At 40.6% G+C, this 20,602-nt stretch overlaps 1 protein-coding gene across 2 annotated transcripts in view; it reads right to left on the reverse strand.

Moving 5' to 3' along the window:
• The window catches only part of eya (eya transcriptional coactivator and phosphatase 2), a 100,553-nt gene that overhangs the window by 26,113 nt on the left and 53,838 nt on the right, over window positions 1–20,602 (reverse strand). The gene's annotated exons all lie outside the window — the stretch shown is intronic.

A 20,602-nucleotide genomic window follows, 5' to 3' on the forward strand; every position in this document is an offset into this window, starting at 1 on the left:
CATAGTTGATAACCCTGGATAATCGATGATCACATGCAGTAATTTTCAAACGTGCGAACAAACATCGGAATATCAGACAATCCTGTACATCAATCCAGTAGATTCATTATTTTCCAAAATAAAAAATTGTGTTTATCATTGATAAACATACAAACGCTGACCTAACTTTCCCCAAGATAATCCGGGTTCTACAAAAAAATCAAAAGCAGTACAAAATGTTAGGGAAACGTTCATTCGGTATCCGCTCTGCGTGACTTTGTGTGAAAAAATTGTGAATCAAGATGTCTTTTCGGCGTCATTGCAATTGATGGATCTTCTTTGGAACAAAACTCAATTGTATCGCATCGGAGGCAAAAATAACATAACTGTGTTTATGCTATCGAATAGATTTAAATTGATGCATCCTCGCTCGCACGATCTGTATTTTTCGGAGGGACGACACGGGCGGTAACAGCCAGACGAATTCGCGTATGACGTGTTGCATGCTCCCGAATATGAAGGCACTCGAACCTTCAGCGACAACGAAATAAGGGAAGCAAGTCAACTCTTGAGACTTGAGGAATTCCGGCCGCTTCCTTGTTCTGATTGATATAGGAGGAGAAGATTCTCATTTGTTTCTGAGTACCTACGATGCTTGTAACAAGGAAATTTTCGGTTGAAATTACCTGTTCTCGAATTATGTCAATGCGCGTATTCTCTGGTTTTCATGCTGGACACATTGACTTTTTGAGCCGAACTATTGTCACGTCATCTTCATATTCGGAGGGGTAATGCTCTTTAGGTGTAGTAGTTTGCGATATGGGAAGCAAAACCAGCACATGCGCGTATGATTTTTTTTTAACGAGCTTTCGGCGGAGGTCGGACAAAGACATGTTGGACTAAAACTCTAAATGTATAGCTTTATTTTGTCAAATTTAAAATTTAATGGGTGGCTCTTGAAGCAAATTTTGCGAAAAATTCAATGAATCCACCTTTAAATTTCTATGTTTCGCATTCTGCGTCGTGAAAAGCGCTTTTTCTCATTTTCTCCGGTATTATTTCTTTTATTATACAGTTATTATCAATAACAGACACTTGCGTGGAGAAATAGAGTTAGCAGCATCAAACTTGTGAACTTAATGCGAGGCAAGATCTAAGCAATCCTATTGGTTGAAATGGGTGGTTCCTATAGACTAAGGGAGAAAATGATGGACTAACTATCGGGTCTCTCGTGGGTTGCCCTCAGTTAGTCTATCACAGAGTCCTTTGTCCAACCACCCTCTTCCACCAATAGGATCCCTCGATATCTCTCTTGTCTCCTTTGTCTATTGCTTTGTCCATCAATTTCAATAATCAAGCCGCTGGTCTTTTTAAAAAAAAAAAAAAAAAACTATATGTAGACATAACTGAGAAGTTTATTTTTGTGACGCTCTTCAGGAACTAATAACTCATCGAACTGCATGAGGTCTTTTTTCAGTGTGTATTTACTAGATAATCAGACAAGGTATGGTTGACATTTTGCTCGAAGAATCCAATAACTCTAGTACCAAGTGACCACTAACCAAGGGACAATCAGACTCCAAATTGACCGGAAAGTTTAAAAATTTCCTGGAAGATTTCGGACGGATTTGACCAAAATTATCCTGACTGCATTTCACGTTGCCAGGTTTCCTCTTATTTTTGAATTTTTAACAAAAAACTAAACCTTTCTGTGTACTTTACTCATATCAGAAGCATATTTTTACTAGATTTTATTGGTCAAAACTTCAATTTTCTGTTTAAGACATATAAAACACAAAAAGAAAGTAGACATCATCTGATGTAGTTAGGGTGATTCTGGTCGAATCAGTCCATTAAACGAAGATATTTTTTCAACCTTTCAAGGTAAATTGGTCTGCATTTTGCAATTTAGAACTACAATTTCTGGTTCACACAGAAAATCAATTGACTGCATAAGGAAAGTAATGGCACATGTTGTATCTGTAATGAGCTAGACATTGTAGTTCATAATTGAAAAATTTGGCTAAATTAAGCCTGAATGTTCGCGATGTTGTCAATTAATAAATAAGATTTCAAGACTCTCTGTAGGAGAACGTTTTAAAATACTTACCAAACCATTATAAACGGTACTTCAATCGAATGATCCTATTTTGGTACCATGTCAACACTGAGAAATACACCTTTTCCTGGGTACTTCACACACTTTAAAAACGAGCCTTTCAGCGGGAAAAAACACGTCAGATTTCAAATCTACCGGAGAGTCCGAAAATTTCCTGGATGACGTTAGTAAACTCTCGATATTTGAACGAAAAGAGGCAGCAATTTCAAAAATAGTGTATTTTTCCTTCGGAAAATACACTATGAACACCACACGACACTTTAAAAATATTTACCTAAAAATCCGCAGATTAGTGGAAAGAAACTAGGGACGTAAAAAAGGGCAAAAAGACGGTCCCGTTTGTCTGGAGAGAGCGGAAGACCGCGCGAAGTTTGACAGCGACACCGATGAGCAACTCGAAGCGACTAAACACCCAACACCGAACACAGGGGTCGGAGAATGCCCCGCAGACGGCCGCCTGCCCGAGCCCCAGCCTGCCCCCCGGGGAGAAACCACCTATATCCCATGGAAACCGCACGCAGATCCGCGTTTTTTATTCAGCGCGGTTGCAGTGACAAGAGAATGCGCGTCTTGACAGCACCGCTGCGACAGCCAGGAACAGACCGAGAGTCGTCTCGTAGCGGGACGGAATAGGGAATTTTTTCCTCCTGTCCTCTGGAAAAACGCTGTAAGAGCGGCTGGATGTTGCCGATTTTTTGTGATGAAAACGAACGATTTATTGATAATTTGAGGGGTTTTTCCTCGCATTTTTCCGAGAGTTGTATTCGATATTCATAGTCTGGCATTACTGACGATTTCAGGAGGAAATTTTTATATCACTCCAAAAAAATTGTAAAATTCGTCGACAGCAATTTGGCAACGTTCAGATGCTCATACTGTGTTTTTGCAGAGCATGTTCCCACGATGAGTTACAGGATTTTGATGAGTTAGGACTATTTTCCCTCAATTCTTTAACGACACGACACCAGATGGAAAACAAACTCTTTAATTTTTCTTCAAAAAAAAATAAATAAATAAAAAAATGATAATAATAGTAATTCGATGATTTTCCCCCCAAAATATTGTATCATGTCAGAAGAAATTTCATGACGTCAGAATATTTATTCGCCGCTTTGCCTCAGCAAGGGAATTTTTTCCTTCATAGTGACTGAGTGAGATGAGATAAGGGGTCAATGGCTAGCTATGAGATGATGAATACGAGAGTAAAAAATTGACGGAAAAGTGTTTCGGAGGTGGAAATCTTGAAAATGTTGCGTAAGACATTAGGGGAGAAGGGGGCCGAAGTGCCCGGGAAACAAAAAATTATCTTAGAAGCATGGTTGGATTCTTTGAGATCTGGTCAAAATCTTGTCTAATCAGTACTACTCATGACATTGCTTTAAAATGTATGTTTATAAAGACATAAATGTATACAAATGATTTTTGCGAAAAGTTTGACACATTTTAATTTAATTTATTTCTTCGTTTTTAAAATTTACCTAAATATTATTAAATAACTTATTTTAAAGCATACAATGTAGAATACATTCCTAATAATTTTGGATTTTGAAATAATTCAAAGCATTTTAAGATTAGTTCAAAATATTTTTGGATATATCCCGAAATTCCAAAATTCTCGCTATATCCCTGAAGCCCGGAGGGTTTTCCCTCTTTTTCGTGTGTGTCTGTGTGTCTGTGCAAAATGTCCAAGACCCAGAATATGCAGGATCTTCTTTCTCTGGCGTGTGCCTGCCAAAAAAAATTAAGTTATGAAATTTTTTTGAAAAGCTTCTTTCCGCCTTAGCATAAAAGCATTTATATATTTTAGGTATTTCTTTTCACGACTAAGAAAAGAGGCATTTTCCTAAAATTCAGTCTAGCAACCAAGATTCAAGTGAAAGGTAATGAAACACAGAAAGAAGCACGGGGTGGTGAGAGGGAAAAAGATTGTGGTCGGACTGTTACATAAAAAGCTCGAATCGTAGTACTAAAATGCTCGACTATTTAAAAGAGACAGCACGCAATGATGCCAGGTAGTAAAACAGCGGGGAAAAAACATTGTGACCATGCGTTGCTTTCAGATGGATCTAGGAGAGAGAGAAGACTATAACTATGGACCAGCGGTCCGGAGGCATAAAAAAGCATGCGAGTGTTTCTGGAGAAGTGTGTTTTAGGTCCTGGTGAGAGGATCAAGAGAAAGAAAGAGAGGGGACGAGAGGAGAAGAAGAAGAAAGGAGGAGCACGGCGAGCGATGAAAAAAGAAGGAAAAACACGTGTGTGTCCGAGAGGAGAGGGGGAATCACGGAGCTCACAGATCAAGATGACACACCAGATGAATCAGTCGATGCTAAAATCTAAACAGATCCTTGAGCCCTGAGGACCGTAGGAAAGAACGCACTCCAGAGCTCATCAGATAAAGGGTATGTTCTGTTTCAACTGGGGCCGATTCAGATGTAGGCGCGATAAAAAAAGGAGGGGGGTCCAAACGGGTCGAGGAGACAAATTATAAGAGCTATGCTAACACGTTCCGCCGCGGAAAAAATTAATGGTGAAAAAATAAAATAATAAATAGGGTGGAAACGTCTGAATTATGTCGGCGATGCGAGCGATCGGGCATCCAGGTGTGTAAATGCGAGGATAAAAGTATAAATTCGTGGCTATCACGGATTTTTTCTCTTCTTTTTTTTTTTCGTTTTCGTGGCGGGCCGGGAATTCTTGGGCCCGGCCCGAGGATTCATTGTTCGGTGTGTCCCATTCATTTGGCTCGGCTGATTCTGATTGTGAGCTCGCTGCTCGTCACACTGGTTTTCCTCGGCTTCGGTCCGTGCGGCCGGGATATAAGAGTAATGTGACATGTTTGAATGTGACAGTTCCGAATGTGACAGCTCAATGCGACAGCTCGTCAATGAAGCTCGGAAAATATGCCGAGCTTGAAGTTACATAGTAACATGGAGAGAAAAAATTCACCTGAATGAACTCGGAGACAATATATTTAAGAGACCCCACACTAACAATCCTAAGCATCGTAATCAGGGAATCAGGCGTGGCAAAATTACATTCAGAGGTCAACGTTATCTTTCGCCTAATGATGATGATAGATGGGCAAATTTTGAAGCATAAGATAAGCCAAATGGACCGCGATTAGCAGAAAGGAACCAAGCCACTTCAGCCATTGACAAAATTTAACTAGGTAATTGAAGTTTTTAACGAGAGAATGTTTTGGCGGATTCTTTTGAAAATTTTAATGAATTTGCTCCGTACTATTCAGAAAATTCACTGAAATTTGCACGGAAGTCCGAACAACCGTTATCGTGTAAAAAATTAAATACCTAATTAAATTTTGACAATTTGAACTTATGCTTCACCCAATTAAGAAAGAAAATTCACTTTATATTGATTAGATTTTCGTGATTTTTTTATTTTATTTGCTTCTATTCCTTTAGTGATAGTCTAGGAATCTACAACCATCTTTAGACAGGTTAAAGATATTGTAGTTAGCGTCATATTTGGGCTTCATTTTGGACCTACTATAGCATCACAATACTACGAAAATGGTGCAGAATCTTGTGTCTTGCGCGAAAAACTCAAAAATGTAAACCGTCCCATCCCTATTGTGCGGCAAAATATATTAAAACCTAAATGAAAAAATTACCCTGTAAATTCCATTCATTGAAGCAGGAAAATTTTAGGGCTAAGCAATAGAGCTGCGAGTGTAACATGATTCACCTGTCACCAAGACATTAGAAGGAGGAGATGTCGCTCCAATACGTCTGACAAATAAAGAGACTTTAACGCTCGGTTAAGAAAGTAAAGATATTCATTGCGTTTAACGGTTTTGTTCTCTGTATCCAAATTAATTAGGGCTTCATTGTCAGGCTTACGTGTTTGATCAAAAACACTTGAGAGGCCGCTTAATACGGCTAAATAGTTAAAATTACAATGAAATCATGTTGAATGGAGTCGAAAAAATGATCGCAAAAAGTGCAACCAAGATTTTCTATTAAAATGAGTCACAAACTATTTTCAATGAGACACTCAAAAATCGTTGCGAAATAGAGGTAGGTGTTTGGTCATCTTATACTGCGCAAAAATTTTGTAGGATATGTTCATAAATATTCGAAAAATAATTAAACAATGCCTTTTAAAAGTTGACATTATAGCGTTCAAGTTTACGTGCAGGAAAATTAGAAGATACCAAATTACTTCAATCGACCGTAAAGTAGACAAAATTGCTGGTGACATATTCAAAGATTGGGTTTATTTGAAAACTCTTCATTAATATACTTCATTTCCTCATTTCTGCAACAATAGGATGGATGAGGCTTAACAAATGGGCCTTCGAATCTATTTTTTTAGATGATGTTTCAACTTATATCCACCCAGGGCACCGAGCTTGGAAATATAACACTAAAAGAGTAATAATTAGCGAAGATTTATGTCTTAGTTGTCTGCCATTATTTACTTTTGAAAAAATCCACATTTCTGTGAAAACATAACGCGCGACTAATTAAGGAAAACATGAGTTCATGCGTTGCGTGTTTTAAACTGACTCGTAAATCATTAGAAAGTAAAGAAATATTTGAGAACGCTCCTGAGAGTAACACTCATTCAAACAATGCGGTTCTGGCTTTTTTGTGCATGGTCAATTGAATGGGAGAAAAACTGCAAACTTTAAATTAGGAAATATATCATCGATAGTGAAGGGTGCATCCTGAGTTGACACAAGATACCCCCCGAAAATCATCCCTCAGACGTTTGAGAGCTGCGAGCAAGGACCAAGACTGTTAGTGCACCAAGGTGAAAACGTGGGGGACAGGATTTAATTATGGCTCTGTGTTGTCTAGTTTAAACCCTTAAACAAACCATTCTACGGCCACTTTGTTCCTCTTTTCTACTGAATTCTTTAGAATGAAAAAAAAACGAAAATTTTGAATTATCGCTATAAAGGCCTGTCTTTTATGATTACATCAATTTAGAGAATACATAATTGTTGCTCTCACAGTACAGCTGTTCGTGGATTCCTGGCCCCATCTACTTTCCAAGTTGCAGACACAATTTTACTTTTGTGGGAACACATATAGTTCGGCATCATTAATGATGCAGCATTGTTTTCGGAGTGGAACTATACGTATGTGTTGCTATAGTAGTTCTCCCTTCCTTTAAACCACCTGTAAGCCGACCTCTCACCCCCTTTGAATGACTTAATAAAGGTCTGACCCCCTTCTAGACCGAGAGCTCATGACGATTCGTTCAACCGGAATAATATAAATTTGCCACCCACCTCATTCGAAGCGGATTTTGGTGTGTAAAAAGAAATGGGCGGTCTGGCAGGTCAAACCGGTTGCATTAAGAAAGTTTTAGGCCCCTAAAAAGCCCAAAAATTGCTCGGATTTTGACCGGAAACATATACACTTGAAATTGGGCTCATTTAACGCGGAAAACCTTCCTGATTAAGGATCAGTCGGTCTGGCAGCCGAAATCGGTTGCTTAAGGGCCGCCAGACCGGTTCAAAGTTGGAAAAAAAGTGCTCAAATTTCAACCGGAAACATATACATTTGATATTGGGCTCATTTAACGCGGAAAACCTTCCTGATTAAGGATCAGTCGGTCTGGCAGACGAAATCGGTTGCTTAAGGGCCGCCAGACCGAACTTTCTCCGGAAATTCTTGATTAATTATATATATATAAGGTGGCCCAGACCTACTATTCCAGGCCTTTTTTCAAGGAAAACTGGTTTTGATGTTTTGAGAAGTGGTCAGTGGAATAGGGAATGGACCAAAAAGAATCCAAATTTCATATATTCAGGACCCCTCACGACCCTTTAGGGGTATTTTTGGGGGGCCCCCCTTGTAACTAAAAATTGCGTTGAAAAACGTGGTCATTTAAGTTCAATGAGAATGGAGTCCACGCAAAAGTTCAATAAGTATGGAGTAAAAGAATATTCCGTCTCTCAATTTCAATCAAATTAAAGACCCTCCAAAGGGGGGGGGGGGGCTGCGGCTGGTGTTACCGTGCTTGAGCTCCCCACGATGAACACCAGTTGTCTTTCAAATGAACTAACATCCCTGGAAAAGCTGCAATTCTGAGCTATTATAGGGTAACTTTTCATGAAAAACACGATATTTTAGGTTTAAAAGACCTAAGAGGACTCCCCAAGGTCATGCGGGGAAAGGGCGCACTGCGCAAGCCCCGTTTGTCCTCTCCATGTCAAAAGCCTAACCTTAACTGTTCAAGAGAAACACGCATGTTGAGGTTTAAGATTCCCAAAGGGCTTCCCACAGTAGGATGTGTCTTTTTCGCAAAAGTTTCAAATAGTCCCGCTTCACCGGGTTCCTGGTGATGCCTGGCTTTAGGATCGCCTACTAAAAATTGGAACGTGATTGGACAATTTTTGGACCTACCGGTACACTTAAAACGCAATTTCTGCACTAAAAACAGCATTAATCATTGTTAGTTTATCGGTCGTTGTAGACTTTCCAGCTTGTTCTGTTTATTTTTTCTATTTACGTGAATCCGCAGCAAAAGTCTCTAGCATACGGGCTGGTATCATTGGTATTTACGTGTTAAATATGTCTCATAAGATGAGAGAGGAAGATCCTCTCAGGGGAGGATATTGTGTCAAATCTTTCCGTAAACTCATCTTTTTTGATAAAAAGTATTATCTTAAAGAGATAAAGATTATGATAATATCATGCTCCTGCTCTGTTCTATGTTAGGTATGTAAAACAAGTTTCACACTAAGGACAACTCTTGTGGTATTAAGTGCGGCAATTGCATTTTAGGTGTGCCTCAGCCCACCGCGTGAGAGGGCAATTGCTATTCCGAGACCAAATCTGTTTCAATATTTTTAAGCTACGCAAAATTAGTGACACGTGTAAGACCATGATGTTTCTTCAGACTTTCAATTCGCCAATAGGGAGGGCAAACTTCGAAAAAATGGATGTCTGCTGTTAAAATCCGGTTTTTGAGGTCATTTCATCCCGCCGCCGTTCGAGAGGTAGGTAATCATTTAAGACCAGATACGAGTATCTTAAAATATTTTACTCTGCACCGGAGTTAAATGATGAAAAATAATGGGTGTCGATAGTATCTACAGCTTCCACGTAAACACTTGTCCAATCGGCAAAGACCGTAAGAATGCGGGTTCCTCAAATTAAAGCGCGAGAACTTTCCCCCGTTTGCGGCATCATGTGACCTTGCTGTGAGGGACTCCAATTTTTTTACAGTCCTTCACATTAAATAATACCGATCCAGGGGATGCTGCTTAAGAAATTCCATTATTCACCCTGCTGTCGTTAGATAAGAGCCATACCCTACTGCAGGGACGTCATCTCAGGCTGGTCATACAGACCAATAGGTCGACTTAATAGTATCATGAGAGGCACATAAACCCACGATTAAATACAACCCAAATTTGTTTTCGATGCTTCGCTTTATAGTAAACTTAGGAAAATATAATAAGATACTTTGTAGTCGTTCCGATTAAGAAGAGGAGATTGGAGAAGAGAGAAAAAATCGCAAGAACTCCCCATTTTTGTCAATTTTCACCGCCATACCGGTACAGAACCAGCTGAGAAAAAAAGTTCAGTCGTGTGAACGGTGTTCACACGACCGTGTTCACCGGCAGTATTTTTCGGTTCATGTAACCGCTCTCTTGGTTCTGCGAACCGCATCCTCAGTTCATGCAACCGAGTTTTTTCGTTAGTTCTGTTCGGTGTGGGTGCTCGGTTGCATGAACGGAGGATATGGTTCTCAGGACCGGGAAAGCTACAGCACCGAACAATACGGCCAATATTGAACACCGTACGTTTGGTTCATATGACCAACGTTTTTCACTCAGCTAGTTTTGGTTTTTTGGTTTATTAATTTATATATCTATTTTTTTTTTAAATCTTTGGACCTATGGATCCAAATTTGCATTTAAAGTGTATCGGTAGGTCCAAAAATTGTCCAATCACGTTCCAATTTTTAGTAGGCGATCCTAAAGCCAGGCATCACCAGGAACCCGGTGAAGCGGGACTATTTGAAACTTTTGCGAAAAAGACACATCCTACTGTGGGAAGCCCTTTGGGAATCTTAAACCTCAACATGCGTGTTTCTCTTGAACAGTTAAGGTTAGGCTTTTGACATGGAGAGGACAAACGGGGCTTGCGCAGTGCGCCCTTTCCCCGCATGACCTTGGGGAGTCCTCTTAGGTCTTTTAAACCTAAAATATCGTGTTTTTCATGAAAAGTTACCCTATAATAGCTCAGAATTGCAGCTTTTCCAGGGATGTTAGTTCATTTGAAAGACAACTGGTGTTCATCGTGGGGAGCTCAAGCACGGTAACACCAGCCGCAGCCCCCCCCCCCCCCTTTGGAGGGTCTTTAATTTGATTGAAAATTGAGAGACGGAATATTCTTTTACTCCATACTTATTGAACTTTTGCGTGGACTCCATTCTCATTGAACTTAAATGACCACGTTTTTCAACGCAATTTTTAGTTACAAGGGGGGCCCCCCAAAAATACCCCCTAAAGGGTCGTGAGGGGTCCTGAATATATGAAATTTGGATTCTTTTTGGTCCATTCCCTATTCCACTGACCACTTCTCAAAACATCAAAACCAGTTTTCCTTGAAAAAAGGCCTGGAATAGTAGGTCTGGGCCACCTTATATATATATAATTAATCAAGAATTTCCGGAGAAAGTTCGGTCTGGCGGCCCTTAAGCAACCGATTTCGTCTGCCAGACCGACTGATCCTTAATCAGGAAGGTTTTCCGCGTTAAATGAGCCCAATATCAAATGTATATGTTTCCGGTTGAAATTTGAGCACTTTTTTTCCAACTTTGAACCGGTCTGGCGGCCCTTAAGCAACCGATTTCGGCTGCCAGACCGACTGATCCTTAATCAGGAAGGTTTTCCGCGTTAAATGAGCCCAATTTCAAGTGTATATGTTTCCGGTCAAAATCCGAGCAATTTTTGGGCTTTTTAGGGGCCTAAAACTTTCTTAATGCAACCGGTTTGACCTGCCAGACCGCCCATTTCTTTTTACACACCAAAATCCGCTTCGAATGAGGTGGGTGGCAAATTTATATTATTCCGGTTGAACGAATCGTCATGAGCTCTCGGTCTATTCCCATAATTTTTCAGAAATAACAACGAAACCTCCCAAAACAGCTTAAAAAAATAATTGTATTGGAAAATAATATTTTTATTTTGTATTAGGACGTTTACTTGGAACTGAACCTGACCTCCCTTCCCGAAATACCTCGTGAGCCCAAGCTCAGACCCGCCCTCCCCCTTGCCCACGTAATAGTTGAAAAGCCCCCAATGGGTATTGAAAGAACGACGATTATTTTTTCTCCGTGCATCGAAGAAACTTCAAAACACAATAAGGAGTCTTTCAGAGCTCTATTAAAAACAAAGAGGCTCACAATAAGTGAGTACTAGAATAGTAGAAATGAGAGAGCGGAGAGATGCATCCAAGAACTTATCGTATTACTTTAGAGAGTCAACGTACGGATATACGCATTTTGCGCACAATCACGGAAGTCATTGACCGATCTGCACTGATCATTTTTCCTAAGAACAAGAATAAAGAATGCTACATTTGCATCTTCCTTTGATCTTAGTTGGATGCTCTTGGTTGACTGTAACTTGGATCACTGCTGTGAACCTTTAATATCGAACAATGACGTCTATCATTCGACACCGCAGGAGAATCGCAGATAATTTACGGTGAATTCTGATTTTAAATAAGGTATGCGCGCATATTATATCCTATGCTAAAGGTTCTTCGCGGTTGTGGTAAAGTTATTTTCAAATATTGGAGATAAAGAAAACATTGATTATTTTTAAAATAAAATCATTCCGTTCATTGAAAAGTTGCGTAAGATAATTCGTCACCTTCCAGCCAAAGTATCACAAGCGTATCGTGACGTTTTAAAATTTCCGCCGCCATTTTATTTTTTCACAGAGAAAATTTTGGTTGAATCTGTTTGAAAGTTTCAATGAATTTTATCGGCGGCACAAAGAAAATTCAGTTGAATTTTTGGACAGCTTCGTTGAACAATTTCTCAGTAAAAAAATAAAATGGCGGCGGAAATTTTGAAACGTCGCATGGAGCTTGTCCCGAGCTTGTTGTGTTGTTGCTTTGGCCCGAAGGTGATGAACTGCTGATTGATTAACGTTCTTCTGTAGGAACTGGTATTCTGCCGTGCTAAGGAAGAACACCGTATGAACATTCGAGAGTTGCCAAATTTCCCCAGATTAAACGTGTATTTTTGACGAAATTTATGCATATTTTTCCTTGAAATTTTCACATATTTTAGATTTAATTGCGAACCAAATAGTCTGAAAAATTGGAAGGAAAATATTCACAATTTCCCCAATAAATTCGTATTTTATCAGAGGAAATTTGGCAACGCCTAGAGGTTCATACGGCGTGTTTCCTTAGCACGGCAGTATTCATCAACCATGTTTTACATACTGAGCTGGAGCTAAACTAGGAGTCCTCAGATCTTCGACGAGAAACCGGGAGAAAATTGAAAGCGTGTCAAAAATTCATGGTGACCCGGTGAAAACTGCTGAAACCAAATGACATCAGAGCCGTCCGGATGATGTCATGCGACTTGAAATTTTCATTCATTGCTGAAAATGTTCATTGACTTCTTTTGCGCAGGTCATTGCTCACGCAAAAAATTAGGTAAAACGTGAATGACTAAAATGAGAGCTAGGCAAAAAACGTATGACCTCACGCTTTGACAACGCCACGGCTAAAACCACCCGCTGTGTTTGTGCAGGCGCCAGTGAGTCCGGAAAACCTCAACATCGGGAAAGACTTTTTTCCAGTAAATTTATTGATCAGACAAATTCTGACTGTGAAAGACTGTAGCATTTTCGAGGAACTTATAAACTTTGTAAACACTGCAGTGTAACTTAGGACGACTTTCATCTCGATACTTTTCGAATGAGGCATTCATGCCGATGAAGAAAGTAGTAGAACACGTATCTCCATTCCAGCGCCAAAAAAAAATCGGTTTCTTTTTATTTTTTTATTTTTTAATTTCTTTAAAGAAGTATTGATGAATAATTTTTCTTCAAGGAGAGTTACAAGGTAGATTGAAATATCAATAAACGAAGCTGATTACTTTACATTAAAATGTACGAGTTTTATCGGAATCTGTTGTCAGTCTCAGCACAATACGCCAGTTGCACAATGCACCTATCACAGAATCGTGTTTTGATGGTTGACGCTTATAGATTGACAAAAAATAATAAGATCTGTCAAGCGTTTCTACGTTCAATATAGACGGAGATATCCCATATCGTGCATCGAAAAACTCGGCATATGACGTCATCCGCACCAATGTAGAGCATAACAAGATTTCTCCACCTTGGTTACACCTTGGTTCCACCTTGGTTCCACCTTGGTTCGCCTGTGTTCCATGTCCAAGCAACCAGTGCAAATGAGTGTATCAGTAATCACTGATCGATGCCATCAAGACGGAATAAACCATGGTATGCACTACCACGGTGGATTACATCATCGTGTTAGTGACTGAACGTTGAAAACTTGGTGCTTGTAAAGATCTTATCATTTTTTGCGAAGACGTAAGAGCTTACGCTATCAAAAACACGATTTTGTGATTGGCGCAACCGACCCGTTGTCACAAAGGGACGGCGCGGCGCTGAAACTGAACACCTGCATTCCAGCTGCCCGCGACAGTTTTTCCGCAACTCCGTGAAAAAGAGGCGGGAGATGCTCCTTGGTGACCCCGCTCTGATCATTTGATCGGCGCCATTCAACCGCCAGATCGAGCAGATTCAAATCAAGAAAAGCGCACAATTCTTGAGGATTTCCACAATTTTCAACCCAATTTGACGGCTGCGAACTCAGGTCGTGTGAGGAGCAGCCTACAACGACGTTGTGTCGTCGAGCCACCCAGGTTCTTTCACACGGATAAGACTCGCACGAGCAGTATCTCTGACGGATTCTTTCTGTTTTTTCCAGGAACTGGTGCTTATTGTATTTGCGTTGCTATTGGATCCAGTGAGATATGATTTTTTGTCGTCTATTTTTACTTTCAATACACCACGAGACCGCCGTGTTACCGAGGAGAAAAGAAACGCTTGAATGTTTCCTCTTCAAATTTCTGGAGAATTCTTTTCTTGGTTTGATCCAGCATGTTGAGAAAATTTCCGAGGCATGATGTTCATAACTTTGCGCAAAATGAAATATTTTATCAATGCAGCTTCCGCAACATTCGAATGTTCATGAGGCGTTTTCCCTTCAGCACGGCGGAATTTCTGAGTTATTTGCGGACTCCGCAATATCTGCCGAACTTGCGCAACTTCTCTTCGATTTGGTTTCGCACAGATACAGGGTTATTCAAAAGTCACGCACCACTGGCCATGAGGGGATGGCCATTAGAAAATTTTCGAGTTGCACCCCACCCCACCCCCCCACTCCTGAAGGGGTTAAAAACTGGAGAGTACCTAAAAAAGTTTCCTTCTAAACATGAGGAAAAACATCACAAACCGCAAATCGATGTCTCAATTAGAATTAAAGTTATGACCAGTGGTGCGTGACTTTTGAATGACCCTGTATCACAACAATGAGCTCCATGGGCCGTCGATGCCGGACAGGGTAGCAAAACTCGTGAAATTCAAAATCCTGAAATTCCTAGTAAAATATTTTCAAAATTTGCCGAGAGGGAAGAAATTGCCCTTTAAGGCCATTTCGTCCCTAAAATACAGAGCTCAGGAGGAGTTTCTGCTTGACGATTTTTACTTCTTATACGATCACTGACTTTAATTGAGATTTCAACAATTCAACTCACAGTCAGTTTTGAAGCTTTTTCTCATTAAAACGCGTCATGCATCAGGTCTCCAGAGCTTGGCCTTCTCCTGTCTGTGTAAGTTTTTGGATGAAAATTCGAATGTTGCGAACGCCTGGAGGTTCCCCTCATAAACATTCAATTTGAAGAAAAGTTGTAGATACCAAAGTTTCAAAATTTTCTGAGAATTTATTGGAAGGACATTCATAAAATTTCCAGAGTGTTCAAACATTGGGAGCCGTCCAAATCACGTGTGACACTTGGAACTCCCTCTTCCCCTATTCCATTCTCCCCTGCAATACACCCGTAAGAGAATCCCTTCACCCACTTTTTTTTGTGTTACATAGGACCAGCCGCGCCCCTCCCCAAAATGAAATAACAAAAAGCCGGAATAAACTGGAAACAAATATTTTCATTTAAAAATTTTATTTAATTTTTTTTTTTCTTTTCTTTTTTTAAGCGAGATACTAACGCACCACTGGGCAGACATGCACTCATAAAACGTATTTATTCATAGGAATTCTGCTGCGAAGTTTTCGTCAAAAATTGTCCTGCTTTTACAAGTACTCAGAAGAAAAATTGGGGAAATTTTCCACGCATGGGCTTTTAGTGCAGTTAAAGGCGGACTGGGCTTGACTTCTCTTCTTCCCGCTCGTAAGACCGGGCGAGGTGAAACATGCAGATCCCCGCCCCTCTAAATGACGGACGTAATACTTAAACGACCCCTCCCCAAAAGAAATTTGGCAATGTCGCGATGTTCATAGGTGGTTTTTCCTTCGGACAGAGGTTGAGATAACTCAGGCATTCCAGGCTTGCGATGCTCCACGCCGTTGGTCGTCGAGTGTGAAGTTCTTGGAGGTGCCAGGCTACACTTGTGTCCGGGGGCGCAGGGGGGGGGGTGGAAGGGGGGGGGGCGTTTTGATAGCTCGTGGAGACAGTTTAGTGGTGGTCGCGCGAATAAAGTGACTCGGATGTCCCCGAGACCCGGCTCGCGCGAAACATAAACTTGCAACTTTTGCGAGGCCTCGAGCGAGCGCGCGCCACGCCGACTATCCTCCCCACTGTGTTGCCAAACGGGCTTAGGGGTGGACTCAAATATAAAAGTTCGTGCAATTTAGAACATGAAATTGAACATGAAATTTCCTACATGACCGAAAGATTTTTGAAAATCGACGAGAAATTTGGGTGTTTTCAAATGAAAAGGTCGATGGCACCCGTTTTTTTTAGGTAATCCATTTTCTGAGAGTACGGAGGGAGCTGAGCTTCTAGGAACTTTTTTTAGGTTTTTTTTTTCAATCCCTAAGTGCCTGGTAAAATAGGACCTGAAAACGGGCTTAGGGGTGGACTTGAATGTAAAAGCTCGTGCAATTTCGAACATAAAATTTCCTACATGATCGTAAGATTTTTGAAAATCGACGAGAAATTTGGGTGTTTTCGAATGAAAAGGTCGATGGCACTCGTTTTTTTTTAGGTAATCCATTTTCTGAGAGTACGGAGGGAGCTGAGCTTCTAGGAACTTTTTTTAGATTTTTTTTCAACCCCATACGTGGCTGGTAAAATAGGACCTAATTGAAACGATATTTTTGGTGTGCTCCGATGATGCAGCCAGCCTTAAAGAATTTGGCTTTTGCTATTGGATAAACTCACAATCAGGTTCCGGGAGCGCCTTACTACGTCATATCGATTGTCGACTTTTGATTAGCTTTTTCTCACCATAGAATGATTTCTTGAACTTTTCAATTACATTTTCCATTTTTTTGTATCATAAAATTTGACGTAAGGAGAACCCATCTTGTAACATTTACGATACGGAGGAACCTCGGTTCCTCCAAAAGGAAAGAGGTTTCCTTTAAAATCTCAAAATCCAGTTTTTGACCCCAGCTCTACAAAAAGTGCCCCTTGAAATTGGTAACGTTGCATGGTGTCAACAAACCCAAAATCTGACCATGGAGTCAACGAGTATTGACGTCGTGCTCAGGCAGTAAAACGCAAAAATGGGCCCTGAGCAAGACTTGAAATTTGAAAAGACGTTTTGAGTTTTTGAGTTTTGAGTTTTGAGTTTTGACGCCGTGATCAGATTTCACAAGAATCAGAATTTTTCAATTTTGGATGATCATGGTGTCAACAAAAACTTAGAAGAACTGTTTATTGACACCGTAATCGTTGACACCATGCTACGTAATCTTGAAAATTTGGCCAGCGTGGATATTAATAAAATTCCTTTCTCCGTGCATGGAGGATCCCACTTAGATAGACGTGACCGTTTACGGGAAGGAGGGCCTGAATCCGCTGTGAGAGAAAGTTTCAGGATAGCGATTTTTGACAAGTTGAGTTAACAAATTTTGAGGTTCCCAGAGGAAAACTCTCTATGGCGTTCTGAAGGATAAGTTGCGAAGTTTATATTCGTATACTGAAAAAGTGTATACACTGAAAAAGAAGCTCCAGCTCCCGATTCGTGCGCTGTTAGTTTCAGATCTATGGGCTGCAGTTTCGACTGGTCCGAGTTTAGCGACCATAACAAAGGCTCCTGAAGCTGAAACTTTCGGCTCCAGAACCCGGAACGGGTGGTCGGTGGTATGTCCATAGGCTCATATTGACATTCAGCGTTCAGAGCCTGAGTTTCAAAAAAAAAATTGCTCTTCCGAAACAAGCTCATATCAACTTTAAGATCTTTCCCAAAGCTTTTATTTTAATCGCAGTGAGCAAGTGAAGGATCGAAGTGCATGATCCTTGAGCCTCGTCGATAAGCCAGGTGAGTAACGGCAATGGCATTTTGTAAAGTGGCCCGGTACGGATGAGGAACGAAATCCGAAGAATGACAATGAGCGCTAGAGGCGTTCGTGCCCTCCCCTCCCCCCGGGGGGGAGGGGGGGTTGGGACCCGAGGATTTTTCTTGGCGCGGACGCTCGAAAATACATCTAATTTGTCGATAAAATCCACGGTTACACGTTTACATCAGTCGGATCTTGTCCGGTCTTCGTTGTTTACAAACGTCCCCTGAGCTTCGGATCAAGATGTTCTGACTGGGCCGCGGCGCTGCTGCCGGGTTTTCGGCTTTGCTTCCCGCTTTTTGACCTTATTTTCTAATTAGAGTCATTACGGGAAATAATGGAAATTCAAAAATTGGTATCAGGTATTCTTAGGATTTTCCAGCTTCATCTTATTTCTTGGACTACTGACGCCTGCACATAGTTATTTGCCTTAAAATTATGTAGGGTGTCAACTAAAACAGGCTGATCAAAAATAAGTACTTTTACAGCACTTTTTCAGTACATTCTCAAGAAATTCAGTGCCTCCTCCGACAGAAAAATTCTGTACTTTTCCAGTACCTCCATTGGACGAAATTAGAAAAATTTGAAATTGCGACAAAAATTTAAAAAATCCGGACCTTTTTGCGGAATTTCCGTACTTTTTCAGTACTTCTGGACCGCCCTTAAAAATCCAGTACTATTTCCAGAAATTCCGGACTTGTATAGACACCCTGTTATTCGACAAAAGTATGTAGTGAATTTTCGACGTCAGTGAGCAGGCAAACGTATTCAGGTTGGAAAATCTAATCAACTTCGATGATGCTTACGAGATTTGGCATTTCCACTGATTCTTTTTGATCGTTTCATTTTAATTGCATTCTCTTCTTATCTCCAAAAAAGTCAACTACCGAAGGTATTTGCGCGAGCCTTAAGGTCCACAAAATTATACCTATAAAACAAAAGGAGAAGAGAGAGGAAACGCAGACATAAAAGAGAGGAAAATGAAATCGCAGGGGTAGAGTTACTGGAGTGCTGTGTTGAAATGGAGAAATATTTTTACATTTAAATTATCGCACAATTTTGTGATTTCAGAGCAACCGACTTATTAACTCGCAGTGGCGTCATCTCACTGGAACCTGAGGCAAAAAGTAACCTATTATGGCTCCTACCATGATACCTACACGGATAAAAAAAAAAAGCACGAGTTTGTTTTGTCATTTCCAATTAATCGTGGTAGTACACGAATTAATCGTGGTCGTACCCCAATAAATTAGGTTACGAACCCAAATGTTGCGGTACTACCCTAACTTGAGTTGCGTTTCTACCACTATTAATTAGAAATGTCCGTATCATCCAACAAATTGTGGTAGTACCACAATTTTAGGGGATAACCCCTAACGTTTTTTTTTCCAAGTGTAAGTGAAGAAATTTTCCCTCTCCCGTATACAAGGCAAGGGGCGGGAGCTTCTCTCATCGCTGTTTTTCATAATATATGATTGCATAAAAATTGATAATAATAATAAAAAAAATGAAATTTCAGCAATCTGATCAATTTTTCTCATTTTTTATCTAGAAATTCTACGGTGCGGGGGGCATTCCCCCCCTTCCCCAACTGACGCCCCAGATGAATATTGACTTGACGTATCTTGTACTATGGGAACAGAATGTTAGGTACTGATTATGACAGCGCGGCTTTTTCAGGGGAAACGAAAGGTGAATAGGTATTTTTCCAGATCCGTCTTCGATACACTGTCGAGAATGACAAGCTCGATCACTTTAACGCGGAAAATTAATTTGAGCTATAAAAACACGGAATGGGCACGGGGATCCCACGGACCCCGCGGCCTGTTGCGTGAAAAAGGACTTCGAGATCAGGAACCACCTTGGTGTCATCGTGCGACCAGTATTGCCGCTCCGTTCAAAAGAGTGAATTTATGTTCATTTGAATTCATTTAAAACAAACAATCGGAATCAAATAAGCAAATTCTATTTTGGGGTTCTAGCCTCCTGTTCTGTCTAATCAGTTATCAACACTAATCGACACCGCTGCCCACAAAACCGACCATCCAGACCTGATGATTTTCAAGACATTGAAGCTTTTTTCGGGGCATCAGCGGGGCAGTGGCGTGGCGTAAGTTGCAATACATCGATTGTTATGCCATTTAAACCAGAGGCGTAGGAAGGGGGGCAGGGGGGCCTGGCCCTCCAGAATTGGAAATAGTATCATCTGCCCCCCCCCCCCCAGAAATTCTGGATGGTGCAAAAACACCTTCTTCAACGGTAAGTCTCTGTCGCCGTGGCCCGTGAGAGGATGCCTATAAATAGAATAACCTGTTGAATGCAACAATTTCAAAGTATTTTAACCTTAAAATGCATAAAACTTGGTGATTTTTAGGCGGAAATTGAAGGAAGATTAGCGCCACAAGTGCCTAGAGGTGCGCTCAAATAGAGTTAAAATTTCAAAAATGTTTCGGGGGAGGCCCCCCGGACCCCCCGGCTTATGCTACAAAATCGATTATTGAGGTGTTCACTGTGAACACCCTCTTTTGGATCCTTTTCCATAGGTTTAAATGGCAGATCAATCGATATATCGCAAAGCACTGCTGCGGTGTGAATCACGCATCAAAGTTGAGATTCGTCCGTCACCAGACTGGAATCTCCGAAATCAAAATAAAACACAGCTGAGGTGCGGGCGCAGAATTTTAGGATGAATACGTAATTAATAATACATGGATTTTTAGCCAAATATACATATTTATTTTTTTATTCCTATTTAAGAGCTAATGCATTTCGAGACTTATCCCATATTCAGGGCATTAGGTACATGTGGTGGACATGATTCAAATATCTAGCTTCAATTTCAAGTTACGTATAATTGAGGTAATGCATTTTCTAGATGGTGACTTAGACAATTTTAGAGTAAGGGGTGATGTGGTAGTCACTTACCGCCGGTCGA

The sequence above is a fragment of the Bemisia tabaci genome, chromosome 3 (assembly GCF_918797505.1).
Source record: "Bemisia tabaci chromosome 3, PGI_BMITA_v3".
Lineage (NCBI taxonomy): Eukaryota > Metazoa > Arthropoda > Insecta > Hemiptera > Aleyrodidae > Bemisia > Bemisia tabaci.